At 50.1% G+C, this 22,953-nt stretch overlaps 1 pseudogene; it reads right to left on the bottom strand.

The window, feature by feature from the left end:
* Positions 1–17,711: 17,711 nt before the first annotated feature.
* LOC149326167 (uncharacterized) lies at positions 17,712–18,893 on the bottom strand (annotated as a pseudogene).
* Between the last annotated feature and the right edge of the window lie 4,060 nt (positions 18,894–22,953).

Below are 22,953 nucleotides of genomic sequence, written 5' to 3' on the forward strand. Positions count from 1 at the left end.
GAGCCTGAAATGTTTTGCCTCAGTTTAGCTACGTGAGGCGTTACAAGCACGGGATAATCGACAGCACATTGTGCTGTTTGACGGCCGATGCGCATGTAGTTTTTCACAAACGTGAAACACTTTAGAGGTCGCTGCTGCTCGCATGAGTTTAGAGATTCTGCCGAAATTTTTCGGTTCATTTGACGGCAGCACACAAGGCACCGAAAGCCACGCGCTCCCATCGTTGTGGCGGCACACGCGCGAGTGAGAGCCATCAGCAGTTTGCTTTCCAGGCTGCGTCTCTCCTCGAATAGCTCAAGTAGTTTCGAACCCACGAGTGTAGTTAGACCGTATGCGTGTGTTGCTATGGGACGCAGCCCAACGCGATGCAGCAGAGGGCATCTGCCTTTCAGTGGGGGCACAGTATTGTCACGTTGTAGTGACGGCAGTCCAGCGGTCAGGAAGACAGCAACAAGATTTTCAAACGAAGTTCTTTATTTGGGCTGACTTGCGCCCGCAAAAGAACTGAATCACTCGACGGCGGCGTGAGCAACAAACGTGCTCGTCAGTCGTCGAACTATGAATGCCCGCCGCTAGCTGCATCGCTCAATTTTAAGCCGGCAAGGAAACTTCGAGATTACAGGTCAAGATCAACTACGGTAATCTGGAAAAACGTAGATGCACCTCGTCATGGCTGTGATCAATCGAGATTAGTCCGGTCGCTCCTCGCGTCACGAAAAAAAAGGATAACACCCCTTTCCTGCGGTCTTGAGCGCGAACAAACGGACACTACAACGATACGTGGCATTACCCCTCTCCCAAAGAGGCGTCGCCACAATGCTTAAAATGAAAATAAACACGGAGAATGCAGACTTCGAGTCCTTTAGCGTTCATAATACGGTTTGGTTTGGTTTATGGGGTTTAACGTCCCAAAGCGACTAAGGCTATGAGAGACGCCGTAGTGGAGGGCTCCGGAAATTTAGACCACCTGGGGTTCTTTAACGTGCACTGACATCGCACAGTACACGAGCCTCTAGAATTTCTCCTCCAAAGAAATTCTACCCGCCGCGGCCGGGATCGAACCCGCGTCTTTTGGGTCAGCAGCCGAGCACCATAACCGCTGAGCCACCGCGGCGGCTCGTTCATAATACGGTTTAAGGCGTACGACATGTACGACTTCCGGGCGTGGGCGGCGTCTCTGAGATGCTGTCGTGGCGTCGGGGATGACTTCATAGTCGAGGTCACCGATGCGACGGAGAACCCTGTACGGGCCAAAGTAGCGTCGGAACAACTTTTCGCTCAATCCACGGCGGCGAATTGGCGTCCATATCCAAACACGATCACCTGGCTTGTAATGCGTGTTTCGTCGGCGCAGATTGTAGCGTCGGGCGTCGGTGTGCTGCTGGTCTTGAATGCGAAGCCGCGCAAGTCTTCTGGCTTCCTCGGCGCGATGAAAGTAGGCGGTGACGTCGAGGTTGTCTTCGTCTGAAACATGCGGGAGCATTGCGTCGACTTTTGTCGCGAGCTTCCTCTCGTATACAAGCTCCAATGAGGTAGATCTGGTTGTCTCTTGAACACCTGCGCCAAATAATACACTTCTACGCGCAGCGTGCAACCCACATTCACGCGCGAAAGTTAGCGAACCCTTTCCGGCGACTTTTTCAGGCTCGCAGCCTCCTCCGTCGCGACGGAGGAGGCTGCGAGCATGGAAAAGTCGCCGGAAAGGGTTCGCTAACTTTCGCGCGTGAATGTGGGTTGCTCCTGGACGGCAGTGTTATAGGCGAAGATCAAGTAGGGCAGAATGGTGTCCCACGTCTTGTGTTTGGCGACGATCTACATGGAGAGCATGTCTGCAATGGTTTTGTTCAGACGCTCTGTGAGTCCGTTGGTTTGCGGATGATAGGCTTGCTTGTCTGACTGTAGTTTAAAATGGCTTCCGTAAGCTCCACTGTAAACGCCGTTCCTCTATTTATGATGAGCACTTCGGGGGCGCCGTGTCGCAGGAGAATTCGTTCGACGAGAAATTTTGAGACTTCTGTTGCGGTACCATTAGGCAACGCTTTTGCTTCGGCTATCGGGTCATGCAGTCGGTGGCCACGATAATCCACTTGTTACGTGACGATTAAATCGGAAAGGGGCCGAGGAGGTCCATCCCTATTTGCTGGAAGGGCTTAGTTGGAGGCGGTATGTGGTTCAGAAGTGCGGCTGGTCTAATCGGAGTCGTTTTGCGTCGCTGACACTCACGGCACGTTTTCCCGTAATAGGAAACGCCAGCAGCTAGCCGCTGCCAAAGTACATCTCCTGAATTGGGTGCAACGTGCGAGCAGGCCCGACATGCCCTGCAGTCGGCCTATCATGATATGCCTGCATAAATTCTTGCCTTAGATTTTTGGGCACGACAATAAGATGAACTGTCCTGTAGGGCGCGAAGTTCTTCATTAGGAAGACATTATTATGAAGGGCGAAGGACAACAGCTGGCGCTTGCAACCTCAGGGAGACGATGCGGTTTTACCTTTCAGATAATCAACTAGGCTTTGCAACTCAGGGTCCGAGCGCTGCTGCTGCGCGAAACTGCTGGCGCTTACCGATCCTAAGAAATCATCGCCGTCTTCTTCTGGTGCTGTGTTGACGGGGGCTCGCGACGAGCAGTCTGCCTCGAAATGCTTGCGGTCAGATTTGTAGACTACAGTTATGTCGAATTTTTGAAGGCGCACGCTCCAACGAGCAAGGCGGCCGGAGGGATCTTTCAAATTGGCTACCCAGCACAGAGCATGGGGATCGCTCACAACCTTGAATTGTCGTCCGTACAGGTAGGGGCAAAATTTTGACGTGGTCCAAATATGGCGAGACATTCTTTCTCGGTGGTGGAATAGTTGGCCTCGGATTTCGACAGTGAACGGCTAGCGTACGCGATAACTTTCTTCTGTCTACCATTTTTCTGAACGAGGACCGCTCCTAATCCCACACTGCCTGCATCGGTATGAATTTTGGCTACGTCGTTTTCATCAAAGTGCCCGAGCACGGGAGGGGACTGTAAGCGGCGCTTCAGCTCTTTGAAAGCTTCCACTTGCGGCGTTTCCCATTTAAAAGGCACGTGAGCCCTGGTAAGGTGGGTCATAGGTTCAGCGATGCGCGAAAAGTTCTTGACCAATCGGCGGTATTAAGTGCACAATCCAAGGATTCTGCGTATAGCTTTCTTGTCAGTAGGATCTGGAAACTCTGCGATCGCACCCGTCTTCTGAGGGTCTGGGCGAACTCCATCCTTGCTTACGACGTGACCAAGGAACAGCAGCTCCTTGTAGGCAAAGTGGCCCCTCTCTGCTTTTAGTGTTAGGCCTGTAATTGATTGTTTCCAGCACTATCCGAAGCCTTCTGAGGTGGTCTTCAAAGTTTGAGGAGAAGACAACAGCGTCATCCAAGTAGACTAGAAAAGTTGGCCACTTCAAGCCTGCGGGCACCGTATCCATTACTCGCTGGAACGTCGCTGGGGCAGAACAGAGGACGAATGACATCAAATTGAACTCGAAGAGTCCGTCTGGCGTGATGAACGCAGTCTTCTCGCGATCTCTTTCGTCGACTTCAATTTGCCAGTAGCCGCTCTTCAGGTCCATCGACGAGAAGTACAGTCTTTGTCAAAAGTTTAGAGCCCAGGGGGTTCACTTCAAAGCCTTATATTGGGACTCCAGGGGTATTCATGGAAGTCCTACCTATAGCAGGAGGTAGTACCAGAAATCTTCTTATGTTCAGGAAATTTGGAGCGCTAGAGATCCATTAAGAACGACACAGTGTGGCTCAAAAGAAAACCCCCTGGGCTCCAAACTTTTGACAAAGGCTGTACTTAGCGTTTCACTGCCGATGCAATGTGTCGTCGATGCGGGGGAGTGGGTAGACATTCTTCTTCGTAATGCTGTTCTGTCGGCGGTAATCGACGCAAAAGCGAAGAGTGCCGGCTTTCTTTTTGACAAGGATGACTGGTGTTGCCCAGGGGCTCCTTGATGGCTGTATGACGTCGTCACGAAGCATTTTCTCAACTTCCTTGTAGATATCTTGGTGTTCTAGCAGCGAAACGCGGTAGGGGCTCTGACAATGCCGCGCTTGGCAAGCCGGGTTCGTCGCTCAATTGATGCTGACTAGGAACAATCGCTGTAACTTTGAAGAAGACAGCGTATTTGATCTTGTCTGCTCCGAGGCAATGCTGGGTTGATATCAAACGTTGGTTGCTGGCCTTGGTCAGCTGGTTCTGCTGTTTGATCGGGTAGGGCAAATATGTCTCTGATATCTGCCAGCTCGTCGATAAAAGCAATCGTCGCACGTTTGTTTAGATGCCAGTATTCTTCGGTGAAGTTGGTTAGGAGCACCTGGGCTTGGCCATTTCGAATTTGGGCGACTCCTCTTGCGGCGCCCTGTCCTCGATCCAGGAGTAAAGGCCGGAATACATGCGACGTTTTTTTCGACGACATTCGCGCGGCAGAAAACGTCGCGGCAGCGCGACGACCGGCTGGAGATACAAGGAGCGTTGAAGCGGCGGCGCGCCGCCGCGTATTACTCGACGCGAAAACAAAGGTGATCAACAAGTGTCAAACACCACTTCGCAGGGAGGTCAGTGAGAACAGCGACGCTGACCATTCTGTTAAAATCAGGAAAGTTTCACTTTGACACAATTGTACAAATTTTAGCACGCGCGCTTAGGTATCTTCTTCGGTTGAAATTCTTATTTTTGTTATTTAACCCTAAACTTAATTCTTCGCCGTGTCATAATCTAGAGAATGTAACCAGCCGGAGGGACGACGCTTACAGCAGCATGGTCGGTGCAAGAATGAACCAGTTTATTGAAGGCACAGCTTTTATACGCACGAGCGAGAGCGCTGTACCTACTGCGCATTACTGTTGCGCATCGGCGCGATACAATCACTGATGTGCGGCACTGATGTGCGGCACTGATGTGCGGCACTGATGTGCGGCACTGATGTGCGGCACTGATGTGCGGCACTGATGTGCGGCACTGATGTGCGGCACTGATGTGCGGCACTGATGTGCGGCACTGATGTGCGGCACTGATGTGCGGCACTGATGTGCGGCACTGATGTGCGGCACTGATGTGCGGCACTGATGTGCGGCACTGATGTGCGGCACTGATGTGCGGCACTGATGTGCGGCACTGATGTGCGGCACTGATGTGCGGCACTGATGTGCGGCACTGATGTGCGGCACTGATGTGCGGCACTGATGTGCGGCACTGATGTGCGGCACTGATGTGCGGCACTGATGTGCGGCACTGATGTGCGGCACTGATGTGCGGCACTGATGTGCGGCACTGATGTGCGGCACTGATGTGCGGCACTGATGTGCGGCACTGATGTGCGGCACTGATGTGCGGCACTGATGTGCGGCACTGATGTGCGGCACTGATGTGCGGCACTGATGTGCGGCACTGATGTGCGGCACTGATGTGCGGCACTGATGTGCGGCACTGATGTGCGGCACTGATGTGCGGCACTGATGTGCGGCACTGATGTGCGGCACTGATGTGCGGCACTGATGTGCGGCACTGATGTGCGGCACTGATGTGCGGCACTGATGTGCGGCACTGATGTGCGGCACTGATGTGCGGCACTGATGTGCGGCACTGATGTGCGGCACTGATGTGCGGCACTGATGTGCGGCACTGATGTGCGGCACTGATGTGCGGCACTGATGTGCGGCACTGATGTGCGGCACTGATGTGCGGCACTGATGTGCGGCACTGATGTGCGGCACTGATGTGCGGCACTGATGTGCGGCACTGATGTGCGGCACTGATGTGCGGCACTGATGTGCGGCACTGATGTGCGGCACTGATGTGCGGCACTGATGTGCGGCACTGATGTGCGGCACTGATGTGCGGCACTGATGTGCGGCACTGATGTGCGGCACTGATGTGCGGCACTGATGTGCGGCACTGATGTGCGGCACTGATGTGCGGCACTGATGTGCGGCACTGATGTGCGGCACTGATGTGCGGCACTGATGTGCGGCACTGATGTGCGGCACTGATGTGCGGCACTGATGTGCGGCACTGATGTGCGGCACTGATGTGCGGCACTGATGTGCGGCACTGATGTGCGGCACTGATGTGCGGCACTGATGTGCGGCACTGATGTGCGGCACTGATGTGCGGCACTGATGTGCGGCACTGATGTGCGGCACTGATGTGCGGCACTGATGTGCGGCACTGATGTGCGGCACTGATAAAAACACGACACGTGTCCGTTACATCCTCCCTCGGGAAAGAACAAAAAGAAACACTTCAATATAACAGTCACAGTTAGGGCACTTGATTAAAGTGTTCGTCATAGCGTAGCCTCTATGGGGGCCGGGAGGTCCGAGTTGATCTCACGGTGGGCGACGATGGGATGCTCGACGGAGAATCGCAGCCACTTGCTGGTCGAGACGATTCCTCACCGTTTGCAGCAGAGGTCACTAGAGGATTGTGCACCTGATTCAGCTGGTGTCGTAGGTTGCTGTGTACGGGGGTGGGAACCCGAACAAGTGTCGTCGTCGCTGTCACTGGTGTACTGCTCCGCCGTCCTAAGCAGATGCCGGCGGTTCCGCCGCAGCATACGTTGATGTTTGGTTTGTACCAAGTAGGATCGTGGAGCGCTTTCAGCAACGACCTTCGCTTTACGCGACCAACCAGCAGCATCCTGAAGTCGCACCGTTGAGCCTCTGTGTAGTGCTGCCAACGGCTTTCCAGCCCTGGCTTGGTGGCGTTTCCTTACTTTAGTAGGAGCCACCCCGCCGAAGTCAGGAAGGTTAGAACGAAGTCGCCTTCTCTGAAGAAGCTCACCCGGAGAATGACCATCTTCCAGTGGTGTAGAGCGATATGCAAGAAGACCAAGCCAGAAGTCCTCCCGGGCCTTGAGGGTCTTTTTGAGGATCCGTTTCACGATCTGCACTCCTTTTGCCGCCAAGCCGTTCGACTGCGGATAATGGGGGCTCGATGTTATATGATGAAAGTCATATGCTCTAGCAAACGTGGAAAATTCATGGCTCGAGAACTGGGGTCCGTTATCCGTGCATACTTCCACTGGAATACCATACCGGGTGAACATGGCGCTAAGGGCTGCGATCGTGGTTTCCGCAGTTGTGTTGTCGAGCGTGTCGACCTCGGGAAAATTTTAAAATGCATCATACGCAACCACGTACGACTTGCCCGCATAGGAAAAGATATCTACTCCAACCCTGTACCAAGCACATTTTGGAACGGGTCGCATTAGCAAGGGTTCTTCTGGCTGCCTGTACGCGTATTTTCTGCACGTTGCACAGCTTTCCACACGGGCAGTGATGTCGACATTCAGACCAGGCCAAAAAATAACTTTTCCGCGCCCTCTCCTTACATTTTTGCATCCCAAGGTGGCCCGCATGAATTCTTTCCAGCATGACTCGTCGCATACTTTTCGGTATGACGACTTTAGTGCCTTTCAGCAACGACAGAGTTCGTGGGAAAATGGCTTGAGTTCACCTGTTACTGGCTTCCCGCCCAACAAACATGCCATCACAGTCTGGAGGTAGCAGTCCCGTGTAGTTTCCAGCTGTAGCTACCGCAGCGTTTTGGAGGTGACCATGTAGCCCAAGGACTGGACGGCGTGAACCTCAACGTCGTGTGCTGTGCAACCTTTTTCTTCGCCCTGATCCTTTGTTGGCCGTGACAACATGTCAGCGAGAACCAGATGTTTTCCTGAAATGTACTGCAAGACAAAGTCATATTTTAGCAAACGCAAAAAGAATCGTTGCACTCGTGGTGGCATGTCAGCAATTTCTTTTCGTGCTATCGCTACCAGCGGTTTGTGGTCCGTTTCGATAAGTACGTTTCTACCGTACACGAACTCGTGAAACCTTTCGCAGCCAAAACATATCCCAAGTGCCTCTTTTTCAATTTGGGCATAATTCTTCTCGGCTTGCGTTAAAACACGAGATGCGTATGCTACGGGCCTCCACGCACCACTGTAGTCTTGCAGTAATGCTGCACCAACGCCGTCTTTTGATGCGTCACAGGTAATCTTGGTTTTTCGCTGCGGATCAAAGATTGCGAGAAGGGGGGCGGTGGTCAGGATTTGTGTTAGTTTTTTCCACTCCTGCGCATGGTTTTCCGTCCATTGAAATTCTGAGCGTGTCTTGATAAGCTCACGTAGAAGCGTTGTTCGCTCGGACAGGCGTGGCACAAACTTACTAAAGTAATTGAGTACACCCAGCATTCGCTGAACGTCACTCTTGTACGTTGGTGTTGGTATATTCACGCCAAGTTTTTGATCAGCTTAGGGTCAGGCGATATGCCCATGCGGCCTATGATATCGCCAAGGAATCTGACTTCTTTCACCCTAAACTTGCACTTCTGGAAGTTGAAAGTCAAGCCGGCTTTCTCGGCGGCTTTTAGCGCTGCTATCAACCGCTCATCGTGTTCTTATCTACTAGAACCCCATACTAAAATTTCGTCAACATATACCAGTACGCCAGGTAGGCCATCAAAGACTTGGCTCATACTTTGTTGAAATACCTCTGGTGCGGAAGAAATGCCAAAGGGCAGCCGGAGAAAACGGTATCTCCCGAACGGCGAAGAAAAAGTGCAGATCCTCGAAGTCCGCTCATCAAGCGGTAGCTGATGATATCCCGAGTTCGCATCAAGGCAGCTGAAGTACTGGGCATTTGTTAAACGGGCTTCCAAATCTTTCGCCTAGGAAGCGGGAATGCTGCCGCTTTATGTACTTGTTTATAGCCCTGGGATCCATACACACCCTGAGCGTGCCATCTTTCTTCGTTGCCAAAACTAAAGGGCTGACCCAGTCGGTAGGCTCGTTCACCCTAACAATGATGCCAGCACATACCATTCTGTCGAGTTCTTTTTTAAGGGGTTCTTCTAGCGCCACCGGAACTCGTCGCGCTGGTTGCACTACTGGTATCGCTTCAGGCGACAGGACCATGCTGTACGCCTGCTGCAAACACCCGAGGCCCTGGAAGATGTGCCCGAAATTTTTCAGAAGGTCATCAGTTGCGGTCTGGTCTACGGCACATACCCTACGCTGGACTAGCCCCAGAGCTTCACTTGCTTCTAGCCCAAGTATGGCTTGACGCCCATTTTTCACCACAAAGAACTTCCCTGTGGCAGAAGTGTTCCCAAGACGGACTTCAAGCGTACACGTTCCGAAACGCGTTATGATGCCTCCGTTATACGCCCGCAGGACCGAATTAGTCGGCTTCAGTTCCTCTGCACCCTGCAGTTTTCGGTAAATGGACATGGGAAATAAGCTTGCTTGCGATCCGGTGTCCACTTTAAAACGGATTGCACAGTTACGAACTTGAGCCTTGACCATCCAATCCCTCTCGCGCTTTGCCGTGGTGACTTCTAGGATGTCAAAGTCCGCGTCTTGCTGTTCTCGCACTTCACTGACCCCGGCTGACGCACAGGCACTTGCGAAATGGTTCAGCTTGTGACACAAACGACACTTCTTTCCAAAAGCTGGGCATTGCTTAGGTTTGTGCCAGCGATTGCACTTACGACAACGAAACTGTTTTTTTGCTTCTTTCCCCTCTTTCGAGGGAGCCGTGCGCCTCGAAATCGCGTCAACACTGTCGTCCCCTCTGTGCCAAACTTCATTCCGCTGTGCTAGCGTCTCTGCTGCTCTACACATTTCCTCTGCTTTTTTCAGCGTCAGCTGGTTGTCCCGCAGCATCTTCTCACGTAGTCGAGGATTACACGTGCCAAATACAATCTGGTCCCTTATCATCGATTCTTGCAGCGTGCCAAAGTTGCACTGTGCCGCTTGCTTTTTCAAGTCACGAACAAATTTTTCAAAAGGTTCTCCCTCCGCTTGCTTTCTTGAACGGAATACGTATCTTTCATGTACTTCATTGCTAACTTCGGCACAATAAGCATCAAACTTGCTCACCAAGGTGCTGTAGTTCGTCTTGTCTCCATTGTCGTCAAAGTGGAAGTTGTTGAAGACGTCCAAAGCGTCGTCGCCAGCAATGCTCAACAGGAGTGCCGCCTTGGATGCTTCCGATTTGGGCTGGTCCTTAGTCTCTGTCGCCTGCAGAAATAACTCGATGTTCTGCTTAAAACACTGCTAGTTTTCTGTTACGTTACCAGTCAGCCGCAATGGCTCTGGTGTCTTCAGCAGGTCCATAGCACGCCGGACGCAGGGTCTATTTCCATAGGCCTCAAAGGGCCACTTCTGACACCATGTAACCAGCCGGAGGGACGACGCTTACAGCAGCATGGTCGGTGCAAGAATGAACCACTGTTTACTGAAGGCACAACTTTTATACGCACGAGCGAGAGCGCTGTACCTACTGCGCATTACTGTTGCGCATCGGCGTGATACAATCACTGATGTGCTGCACTGATGTGCGACACTGATACAAACACGACACGTGTCCGTTACAGAGAACACCAGACAAACCCAACACTCCCACCCCCTTTCTCTGACCCCGTACTTTGCCAAGACTAACCTATTGCAGCACTCTTTCTTTCCGCAAACCATCAGTGACTGGAACAGCTTACCAGCTTCGTGTGTACGGTCTCTTGACCTGATAAGTTACCATTGTTAGTTTGTTTTGTTAGTTTCTTTTTTTCTACTATATCATTTCGCGCTGCTCGTTTTCTGGTTGCACTTTAGTATTATTGCTCAATTTCTGGTCTGTTTCTGTATCCACTTCTTCTTGGGCCGCACGGCCTGCAGTATGCCATAAATAAAAAAAAAGTAAAAAATAAATATTTGCGTGCTCGAATGCATGCCGTCGCGTACCTTTGGACGCCCGCTCAGCCGCGGACACCAGCGGCTGCGGTTTTCTTCAACACATTCGCTTCAGGGAGGGAGCGCAGGCATTCCGATCCAAGATTCGGCCGTGTTCTCCAAAAAAAATCGACATTTAAAGTCTGATGAAGCGTTTATTTTCCCGACAATACCACTTCCGTGCCAAAAACACTTTTTAGTCCGACGGCCATGGCGGCCATGTTGGCGGCGGCAGGCAGATGACCGGAAGAGCGGGCTTTCTGCGCTGCTATTGGCTCGCTTCAGCCGCCGCGTGCGGGCTCACCGGACGCCGCGCGTCAAAATCTAGCCGGTCCTGATCGGCGGCGGCGGGCGTTTTTCTCCACGCCGGGCGTCAAATCTGCGCCGTCGGGCGAAAGTCGCCGACTCGCTGCGGTAAAAACGCTCCATGTATTCCGGCCTTAGCTAGGTGTTCCCCTCGACGACGCCTTCGCAGTTCCGATGTCTCAATTACCTATGGAGGCGACGACACTTGATCGGGGCGGCGCGCTCAATGCTTTGTCGACGTTTAAGGCAACGTGATGAGTCGCTCTCCTCGCAGCAGATATGACTTTGTCCGCGGAAAGCTTGATCAACTTCATTCGGGAAGCCCATACCGAAAATCCCGTCTCGCGAGCATTTCTGTAGGACCAGCAAGGTTGTAGCATAGGTTCCCCATTTACTCCAACCCTCGTGGTGAAGAGTCCTGACGGCGTAATAAGGCTACCACCTGCGGTGCGGATCAGCGGGCCATCCCAAGTTGTTGTCACTTTCCTGGGTCGGTCAGCGAGTGGCCCACTCATGATGTTTTAGTCAGCTCCGGTGTCGACCGAGGGAGTAACCGCGTGACCGTCGACCGTAACTTCAAGGTGACTTGTTCGCGTTTTGAAGCGAAAAGCTTCACTACCCGCACCACAGCCGCGCTTCGCGTGAGCCGTCGGAGCCAAGATTTGCCACAGCTGCGCATGCACGAAACCGAGCGACGTCACGCGCGCCGCGGGTGGCCGCAGCCACCGCTGCGCCGACTCCGCCACCTGACCCTTCGGCGCCGCCGCGCACTACTGCGCATGTGCGCCGCCTCCTCACTGCCGCTACTACTGCGCGCTCGCCTCCTCGCCACCGTTTAACCTTTCGTTGCAGCCGAGTGTTTACCACAGTTACTACGCATGCGCACGATGGCTATATAACGCGTTTGCCTACACCGTTATCGTCATGCTCCCAGTGCATTGTGTGCGAACTGCGACAGCCATGACGTCAAACAAAGTTTAACTGCAGATTTTCGCTTGTATATCCAGGTTTTATCTCCTGAGTGTACACTGCAATGGTGTAACTTGGGTGTTGTATGCGAGACTGTAGCAGCTGCTGGGCTCTCTCCTTTCTCATGACGTTTGTCAAAGTCTTCAAAGGCTGCTCCATGAAGATTTACCAGTTGGTAAGGCTAGTTTCCTCATTTTCAAACCAGATTCTTGCTGGTCCCTTCAAGGCGAAGAAGACGTACCTAAATTCCAGTTGTTAAAGACAGCTACACGGTCGAACTGTTCCAGCCATTCTTCGGGGTCGGCGCCAGGCGAAGCGTCGAATGTTGGTGGCACCCGGGGCTGCTGCAGAATGATTGGAGTCGACGTCTGGGGCAAGCTCATGACGGACGTTGCTGTTTGCTTTCGCTTCCGGCTAGGCTCCGGCAGAGTCCCGAACTCAGGTGCGGCCCCTAGCAAACGTCGGCTTGCGCGGTGGACTGGACTCAGGTCCTGCGGTGAATGATTCAGAGGGCAGACGTCACGACTTGCAGGGAGTGTCCGGAAGGCTACCCAGCACCTCCACCAGATGTCACGTTGTAGTGACGGCAGTCCAGTGGTCTGGAAGACAGCAACACGACTTGCAAACGAAGCTCTTTATTTGGGCTGACTTGCGCCCGCAAAAGAACTGAATCACTCGGCGGGAGCGTAGAAAGAGAAGTTTATTTTTTTCTAATGTCAACAAAAAATACAAAAAAACTGCTGAACTCAATGAACGTGCTCGTCAGTCGTCCAACTACGAATGCCCGCCACTCGCTGCATCGCTCAATTTAAAGCCGGCAAGGAAACTTCGAGATAACAGGTCAAGATCAACTATAATAATCTGGAAAAACGTAGATGCGGCTCTTAATGACTGCGATCAATCGAGATTAGTCTGGTCACTGCTCGCGTCACGAACAGAAATGACGATACCCCTTTCCTACGGCCTTGAGCGGAAACGAACGGACGCTACAATGATACTTCGCAGTATACTGAGAAGGCTGACGAGTGCGACACTTATTTTGGTATCAGACAGCATAAGTCCAAATGCGTCATGGGACTGTGGTAACAGCTACATTTTCGCAGGCTATTTGAGTGCGGAACTGTTTCGGGACCTTTATTTTCGGTATTCTCAGCAACGCAGCCGCCTTACCAAGCGGAGAGAAAATTTGTCGTTGCTCCCGAGATACAGGGTCTGTTCTGAAATTAGTAGGACTCACTTTTTTTAAATAAAATTTATTCAAGAGGATAGTACAAAGGATTGGAATTTTTCAAAGTAGCATCCTTCCGCACCTACACGCAGCTGCCACAGATTTTTCTATTTTTGTACGCCTCGAGGAACGCCTGGACCGGAATGCTGTTGAGCTCCCTCCTCATGGCCTGTTGAACCGCCTCTACCGATCCATGATGTTTCCCCTAGAGCGTCGATATTGTTCTCGGGAATAGAAAAAAGTCTGGCGGGCCAAGTCGGGGCTGGAGGGGGCCAGAGGCAGCGTTGCCGGCTTGTGCTGGGCAAAAAATCAGGGTCCTCATTCACATAATGAAGAATATCCTGGCAGGTCGCTTTCTGGTTGGCCTTTTGCTCCTGTGACAACATTCCCGGCACCAACTTCGCGCACACTTTTCTCATGGCTAAGTTTTCTGTCACGATCTCAAAAACTTGGGTTTGAGGAATGCTCAAGTCATCAGCAATCATTCTGATATTCGTCCTACGATCACTGTTCAGTAAATGTTTCACTCGCTACACATTTTCGTTGGTCTTGCTGGCCGAAGGGTGTACGGAGCGGTCAACGTCTTCCACTCTTTCCTGACCTTCTGGAACCTCTTGTTCCACTAAAAAAACAAGTTATGTACCCATGGCAGAGTCACCGTAGGCCTCCTTAATCATATCGTGAGTCTGTTTGCCCGTTTTACTAAGATTTACACAAAATTTGATCGCGCATCGCTGATTCATTAAACGCTCTATGATTCTGCGGGACGAGGCGTTTCGACAGGGGTTCACACTACAAGCAACCTGCTCTCTTCAACGGCCGAGAGCCGACTGCCGATTTTTCCCAGCATTCCCAATATCCCCCATCAACGATCCTGCACGCCCAGACCGTTTCTCATCCTCCGATTCGCCCAGGAAAAAACCACTTCTACTACTTTCAGAACAGACCCTGTATGCTCTATCCGCCTCAGTTCCCTGCAGTTGCGCTTTAATTTTTGCGAGTCAATGATCCTCTCTCAGAGGAGGTATAGCTCTAGGTCTCCTTTTCTGTCGACCAGTAGGAAAAAAGAGCCTGGTCATTATCGATGATTGTTGGACTCGCAAAGCTTACTCAAGGTGGAGTACATTTCTGTTAGAGGAGTAACTGCTAAATACCGACCATCCCAGAGCAGCCGTACAGCTTTAAAGGAAAGTTTCATACATTTCTTCCAGGCCCTGGAACGTGCTCAGGACAACCGTCTGTCCTTCGCGGTCGCTTCAACAGAGGAAACTGACGTTGCACGGAGGCTAGTAGTCCGAAGTGTTGCGCCCTCGAGGCAGGGGAATGATACCCCATTTTGTAAAGGCAAATATTTTATTTATTTATTTATTTATTTTATTTACAATACTGCCAGTCCCATCAGGGACCATAGCAGGTGGGCGAACAAAAATGACAAACTTGATAAAAATTTGAGCAGTGCACTCCGGAATTTAAAAAAAAAAGTGAATACAAATCAAACACAGGTGAACAGAAAGGAGCAAGCAAAATAAAAGAAAAGGTAAACATTAGCAAGGAAAAAGAAAATACATGTCTAGGAGTCGGCTGGAGCATTGCCATAAGGAATTCAATTAGAGCACATGGGAACACAGCAGGGGAAAAAATAAGAGAGACTTTCTTCAGGATTAATTAACAATCTAATGAAGTGATGAAAGGCGGTTGAGTATGCCAGTGAAACTGCTTTATTCGTTAATTGATAAGGATTCTATCCGTGACGTGAACTGAGCTAATGTGGTTGCAGTTATGATTGAGGGATCAAGGCGATTCCATTCTCTGATCACGAGGGGAAAGTACGAATACATGAACGTGTCGTTATGGCATGAGTATTCTGTTATCGCGCGTGCGTGTTTATGCCTCGACGGGCGTGATTGCGAGAAAGATATGTATTTTGATACGTCTATCTTGTAGTAGTTGTGCATCAGCTGAAATAAAAATTTTAGTCGTGCTTGTTGCGCTCTTGATGATAGCGTCGGTAAACCCGAAATAGCCGCGAGGTTAGTTGGTGAATCTGTGCGCTTATATTTGTTGTGTATAAACCGCAATGCTTTACGCTGTACTTTTTCTAGTTTTGTTACATTAGTCACTGAATGGGGGAACCAAACTGTGTTAGCGTATTCTAAAACTGGTCGAACGAAAGTAGTATATGCGAGAAGCTTTGTCGATGTGGGTGCAAGGCGCAGACATCTTCGAAGAAAAAATAGTTTGCGTAATGCTTTCGAGGTTATGCTAGCAATGTGCGCGTCCCATCTGAGGTCAGAAGTTAGTGTGATACCTAAGTACTTATGCTGGTGAACTTTCGTCAGTATTCTGCCATTAACAAAGTACGGAAAATCATAAGGCTGCCTTTTTCTTGTTACCGTCATGCAAACAGATTTAGTCGTGTTTACCGTCATATGCCATGTTTTGCACCATTCGGTTATTTTGTTCAATGAATCGCTGAGTGAAATGTGGTCTTCGTAGCTGTTAACTGTTTTATAGATAATGCAGTCATCGGCGAAGAGTTTGTTGTTAGAATCGATATTGTTGGTTATGTCGTTGATGAAAATTAAAAATAACAGTGGCCCCGACACGGATCCTTGAGGTACACCTGATATGACGGGTACTGTCGCAGATTCCATGTTTAAAACAGTACGAATTGTGTCCGGTTTGATAAGTAATCTGAAATCCAATCTAAAATTTCCCCATCCCCGATGGCGCCCCGTAACTTTGCTATTAATTTGTTATGACAGACGCGATCAAATGCTTTAGAAAAGTCCAATAATATAATGTCAGTCTAGCTACAGTTATTGATGGCGAATGCAAGGTCATGCACAACCTCTGTAAGCTGTGTGACGGTTGATAGCCCATGCCGGAATCTATGTTGGTTTGATGATAACAGATTGTGAGTATCAAGGAAGTTTGTTAGGTGTTTAAGGATGATATGCTCGAGCATCTTGCAAGCCGTGCTGGTACGAGATATTGGTCTATAATTCGATGGTAATGTGGTGTCTCCTTTTTTGTGTATTGGTATAATCTTTGCCTTCTTCCAGTCGTCGGGTAAAGTTGATGACGAGAGAGATTTACAAAATATCAGACCCAAGTATCTGCTGCACCATTCTGCGTATCGTTTCAAGAAATCGTTTGGGATATTGTCTGGTCCGGGTGATTTTTTAGGGTCAAGCGTGAGTAATAGATTAAAAATTCCCGCATCTGATATGATTAAAGGGTCAATGCGTGATGTTTGATTGCCGTAAAAGTCCGGGAGATTACCGTCATCTTTTGTGAAACTTGAGTGAAAAAACGTGTTGTACGCATTAGCATTGTTAGCTCTATCCTCAGGAGACAAGTTGGATAACGGGTTTTTAGTTGAGCGGAAATGGTTCCAAAATCTATGCGGGTTGTTTGTCAGAAAGTTAGGCAGCGTTACATTAAAATAGTGTTTCTTGGCCTGTTTGCCTATCTCTCTGAGCTTTGCGATTGCGCACGCTAGTTTTGTAGTTTTAGAAGGACGCGAACCATGATTTTTGATAGAAATACGCAACCTTTTCACATGACGTTTGGCGTGGATGACATCCCTTGTTACCCATGGACTGTTTTTTGTGGACGCTTGGTTTTTAGTGGAACATGATTAGTTATGCAGTGTGAAACCATAGTCTTAAATTGAAGCCAAACCCTGTTAATATTGATTGAGGGGTCGGAGACCATTTCACTGAATGCTTCAAATTCATGTGCGAGGTAGGTTAATATGCTGGCATCATCAGCCTTATCGAAGTTCAGTGTCGTCTTGACATCATATCGTTTTTTATTGAGCAGTCTAGAGGTAACAAACATAATGGTATGTTGTGATCAGAGATGCCTTCGATGATTTCTGTCTGCTCTTGGTGTACTGGAAAGTGATCACTGATTAGTATAAGATCGAGGATATTGTTTGCTGATCCTTGCTTGCGCGTTGGTTCTAGGATAATTTGGTGGAGATTAAAGGAGAGCATTAAGTCAAAAAGAGCTTCTGAAGATGGTGATGTGTGTTGCATAGTTATCCAGTCCACGTCCGGAAGGTTAAAGTCACCCATGAGAATGATTCTAGTGCTGCAAGCATATTGTTGAAGGAAGTCATGAATGACAGAAATGCACTCATCTCCTGAAGAGGGGCTCCTATACAGACAGCCTACACAGACAGTAGTATTGTTGCAGAGAAGTCTGCAGAATACGCTTTCAGCACCTGACACATCTGGGAGCGTAACAAACGGCAGGGTTTTCTTTATCAAGAGAGCCACACCACCGCCACGGGAGTCTCGGTCTTTCCGAATGACTGAGCAGTTGGGTGATGCGATTTCATGACTCGAAATTTCTGGTGAAAGCCAAGTCTCCGTGACGGCGACAATATCAGGTTCCCGATCAATTAATAGGTTTTATAAAGATTCTACTTTGTTTACTATGCTCCTTGCGTTTACATTTATGATGGTCAGTGCTTTAATCGCGCTCTTCCCCGTGTCGTTGGTGGGCTCCTTTTTTCGACTGTCTCCTCCTGCTCTTCGTTTTTTTTCAGCGGAACTTTCTCGTTCGTTTCGTCATCCCAAACAAAGGCACAGCTGTTTATAATTTGTCGAAGGCAAGCGAAACTTTGTCCCCTTTTCGTCGATTTTCTTTGGCACTGTTCCACAGTTTTTTTCTGATTTCTCGAATTCTCGGAGAGAAATCTTCCCCAATGGCATATTTCGTGTCTTTAAGTTTAAAACCTTGCTTCAGTATTGCCGACTTGTTACGGGCATCCAGTAGTTTAAAAATTGCCGGTCTATTCTTATTAGCCTGCGGCCTGCCTAACCGGTGAATACGTTCAAAGGCAACTGGATCGAGCTTTAGGGTATCTTGAATGATACTTTTGTTGACAGCCTGCTCCAAAGTTTCGGTTGATTCTTCTTCATCTTCTGGTAGTCCATAAACAATTAAGTTGGATCTCCTGCTCCTGTTCTCAAGATCATCTATTTTTTTTCCAGTATTTCTATAACGTGATTCATGCGAGAAATCTCAGTTTGACAAGACTGCACTTTAGTTTCTAGAAGTGTTATGGCATCTAACTTGTTTTCTATGTCTGTCAGCCGTTTTTCCTTTATTTCTTTAATATCTTCCACAATATCCTTCAGTTGTTTAGCGATTTGTGCCATATTTCAGGGCCGGGATTTGTTTCGACGTTCCCTGACAACAGGAGGAGTTTCCACAGGAATACAGCAACATCAAACACTTCAAGACACAGCTGCGGGCACGGCAGCACTACCAAGAAACGGTCGCTAGAGCCGCACAATGAAGACGAAAGGATTAGCGCACCGCATGCTAGTAGTGCCGCCGAGCCCACTGCCGATGCAATTCCTGGGAAGGGTATATGTAGCCCATTCATGTGGTGGCGCTCCCAGCAGATCATGCGTAGAAGTGTGCTCGCACGTTGCTGCTCCCGGATGATGTGGTCGAAGAAATTCCGCTGACGTCAGGGAATCGCACGCATGGAAACGAGTTCCGTTCGCCGGCGAGGTCACCCAGGCTATCTCAGAAGGTTCGATGCCGCTGGCAGTACCATGAAGAAACAGTCCAAGGGCGAGCTGCACAATGAAGACGAAAGATTAGCGCACCGCATGCTAGTAGTGCCGCCGAGCCAAACGGTGCGCAGACATTTCTTTTTGTCCGCGGGCCTCAATAACTTTACGGCTGCGGTTTACAGGGCAAATTTTTCTTTATCTAGCAAGTCTGTGAGAAAACTCTTCTTTTCATCCATGGTAAAACAGCGCGGAAAAAACACGAGGACGGAACAAACACGACAACACGAGCGCTGACTTTCAACTGTACTTCTTCTTTTCATATTCCTTCGACTACGCTGAGCTTGATGATAACAAGCATTTACTTAATTAACTGTAAATATGGCGGCTTACAAGGGTCTACCTTAAGGACAACGTAGCGATCTATGGGAAGAAAAAATACAGGTTTATCGTGAAGAGATGGAACAAACGGGGGTTAATGACACGCTAACCAAAATGAAGAGGAAGAAATGGGCTTGTACAGGGCATGTAATGCGAAGGCAAGATAACCGCTTGTCCTTAAAGGGCCACTGACCAGGGTCCGGACATTTTTGAAAAACAAGCCCACTGCATAGATGAGGCATCGAAGATAACCTCTGCAAAATACTAGAGCCATGCGCGCCCCGAAAAGCTGCGAAAATTCAAATCAAAGCCCGTTCGTTCTTTCCTTCCTTCAAAAACGGGCCCGGCCCACTACTCTGCACCCCGCTGACGTCAAGGGGGGCTACTTTCGCTAAAGGCACTCCATTGGTGCATCGTTCTGACTGACGGGAGAAGGTTGGGCGTAGCCTTGGCGTCGCGTCGTCTGCACAACGCTTTCCGCAGCGCCTTCTGTTCTGGCTCATGCCTACAAACCCGCATGAAGGAACAAAAAAAAAACTGCGGAGGGAGCGTGCGGCGACAGCCTTGAACCCTAGCCATAAAAAGTAAAAAAACAGTAAAACTGAGGGAGTTGGCTCGCTCGCCCCCCCCCCCCCCCCCCCCCGCCGTGATCCCGTCACGAGACGCTCTGCGTGCGCGCTCCCTTCTCAGTTTCTTTTCTTCTATGCGAGCCCCCCAAAACAAGGTTTTAATTAGTAGTGCAGCAGAGCCTTTCCCTCGCTCGCCCACTTTACCGCTCCGCACACATACCGCTTATCTTTCGTGCATCTTGCGTACGCCTTGACTCCAATGAATGACATATGCTTTGGAGCGGAGAAAAGACACAAACACACAGAACACAAACACGCATGGAGAAAAGCAAACGGGCGGTTGCCGGGTCCGCGCTTCGCCGTGTGTTTCGAACACAGCCGACTTCCGCCCCTCCGCTCGTGAAACGGTGGGGAGGCCTAAAAGAAAATGAAAAGGTGGCTCGTTAACTGGGAATGACAAACAGATGTATGAAAGGATGCGCTCGCTAACAAGTCTAGGTGGTCGAGCCGATCGCGCCTCTCGATCGTTCAGTGAGCGGAAAAAATGCAAAAACCAAGAAAAGAATTCTATTGAAGGCGGGGCCATGACGTCGCCCTGTGACGCACTCCACAGACACCACGCCTCCGGCTTACACCGGAGAAGGAAGGGGTGATTTTGCCTTGCCGAGCCTACTCGACGAGGAGCGGGAGAGAAAAATTTCGAGGAGGGAATGGAAGGAGAGGAGGCTCGCTCAAAGTGAGGTAGAGAGTGTCTGCTGGCCGCGGGTGGGCAGGGGGCCTTTAACGGTAAGGGAGTGGAATCCAAGACAAGGTGTTGGATGATAGGGTTCGGTGTCGCAGATTAAGGCTGCTGCTGCTTCTTGACGGAACCGCCGTCAAGTCGAAGCCCGTTCCCACCACCAGGACAGGAGTGCCATGGAGTGAAGGAGTTGGGTGATGGGCGAAAGATTACGAGTGGGTATATTTACATTTTTACAAGCGTAAGAGCAAACGGGGGAGTCGACGGAAGAGCCCCTCGGCCACACTCACAGACGAGTTAAATAGGGCTCTAGTTCCCTAGAGTCCCTAGGCAGACGACGGCCTCGCCCAGAAGGGAGTGGCATGAACGTGCACTTTCGCGCACAGTCTCACTCTTTCTCTCACTTATGGCCACGCCCCTGTCGCATGTTTGTGCTTCAGGGAGGAGAATCCCGGCGAGGTCACGTAAGCTTCGGTAGGTCAGCAAGGGTTGTTCCATGGCCAGCTGATGGTAGACACGTGTTGCCGAAACTTGTGGTTAATAACCTCCGAGTGGTGGGGCAGGCACACAGTCGGGCAACACCGGAAACATGACCTTCACCAGAACTTGTCGCGATCATAGGGGAAGATAACGTCTGTCTCCCTGCGGCGGCGGCGTTCAACACGTGAAGAAAGTTCAGAAAGGGGGTCTGGTTTTGCTCAAACTTCAGCCCCTTCTTTTTGGTCTTGCACTGCGACCGGGCAAAGCTCTGCAAATTGAATCAGCTGTCACCTGGGTCTTCTCCGTGCGGTCCATGACGGCAGGCTTGGGAGCAATCACCGTCGAGTTGTTCGAGCCATACAGTAAAAACATGCGTGCTAGCTGCTTCCAAGCGAGACCCGGTGACGCCGATCTCAGCAAAAGCAAGCCTAGCGGGGGGCGCCAGAAAGATTGGTGTGCGGGTCAGAGTAAGAAGTTTGCGGGGATACAGTGGCGGCCGCTCGCAAAAGAGAGGATTAAGTGGAGAGACATAGGAGAGGCATTTGCCCTGCAAGGGGCGTAGTCAGGCTGATGATTGTGATGTTGAACTGGAAACCTAAAAGAATGCGCAGCTGGTAACTAAAGGATAATAATAGTAACACGATGCAGCGTCAGTATTAAAAATCAATAAATTGCAAGCTCTATTCCCTTACAGCTGATGTTTTTGCCCCTCAGGATCAGAGGCATATCATGAAAAAAGCACCTTAATATGAACCTCTGAGCAGCGGATAGTTGGGTGCAGCGCACTTCTTACCAATACTGGCCTAGAAGCGAGTAGCCATGCCGCAAGTGCACCATTACCGCATAAAAAGTTACGCCGTGTCAGACATGCGAGATCCATCGTCACCCGTGGTAATCAGTCTGCAGCTTTGCTACTTGAGCCCAGCATGCGCTGTTGACCTTTGCATGCCATAAATCTTCGTGGCTTGCTTGACCTTTTGCCGAGCTTTTGCCGTAGTGGGCACAGGTTTTTTTCTCGGCAGCCTACGCGCTGAAGTGCCAAGGACGCGGGGTCGGCCCTTATCGGAGGGAGACCATTGGACTCCCTTGGCGCGCAGCTGCTGTGTACGTTACGTCCGCTGAGTGCTTGGTAAAGATGTTCATGATTGTGTTGGTTTCGACAATTTGCGAGTGTTTCATTCATTGTATTCACTGTTGTGCACTTGGTCGCCAGGTTTATGAATCAGGGTGTAAACATAAAAATCGTTCTCTTATTTTTCACATTAGCGTTGCAGAACAGCATGTGTTTGTTTATTTACGAGAGTCGGGCAGTTTTTTACCAGTTTCGGTTTTGCCTCAGTGCTTTAAACTCGTGGATACACCTGGCAGTATCAAATAAGTAAAAAAATAAGCTTATATTGAATTTCGGGCAATATTCTCTGCCCATGTAGATTGCAAACTCTTGCGCCCAATTTATAAACAATTTTTGCCTCAAGATTTACGCATCTCCTGCAACGTCTCTCAGTGTACGTTAGTGCGTTGCTGAAGCGCTCCCAACAAATTCGAGGCAAACTGATCGACACTATAGCACAACGTACAATACTTCAATATGCGAAAGCCCACGACTGGACAGCCCGGTTGGAATGTCTACAAAACCTGTTGAATGGAGTTGATTTAGTTACGTACTCGATGTATGCACCGCTCCTCACCGGCTAATTTCGTATGCGATTTCCGTGGTTGCATATAAAAAATGTTACGGAAGCGTTCGTTTGGGTTGCAAATCTGTGGGCACTCGTGGATCTGAGCGAGGCAGAGGCCTAAAGCAATGCCTAAACACCACTTGCCTAGTGTCAGCCAGGAGCATTTACTTTCTAATCAAAGCGCATGCGACGGCGGCCCAGGTGCTGCGCGAAGACACCAGGAAAGGGAAGCGGGCCGAGGTGGACCAGCTGTGGCAGTTTTGGAAACTGCGTGGCCTCATTCGAGGAAAGGAACTACGGATGCAACGACGAC

The sequence above is a fragment of the Amblyomma mixtum genome, chromosome 10 (genome assembly GCF_055824585.1).
Source record: "Amblyomma mixtum isolate Tamu chromosome 10, ASM5582458v1, whole genome shotgun sequence".
NCBI classification, from domain to species: domain Eukaryota; kingdom Metazoa; phylum Arthropoda; class Arachnida; order Ixodida; family Ixodidae; genus Amblyomma; species Amblyomma mixtum.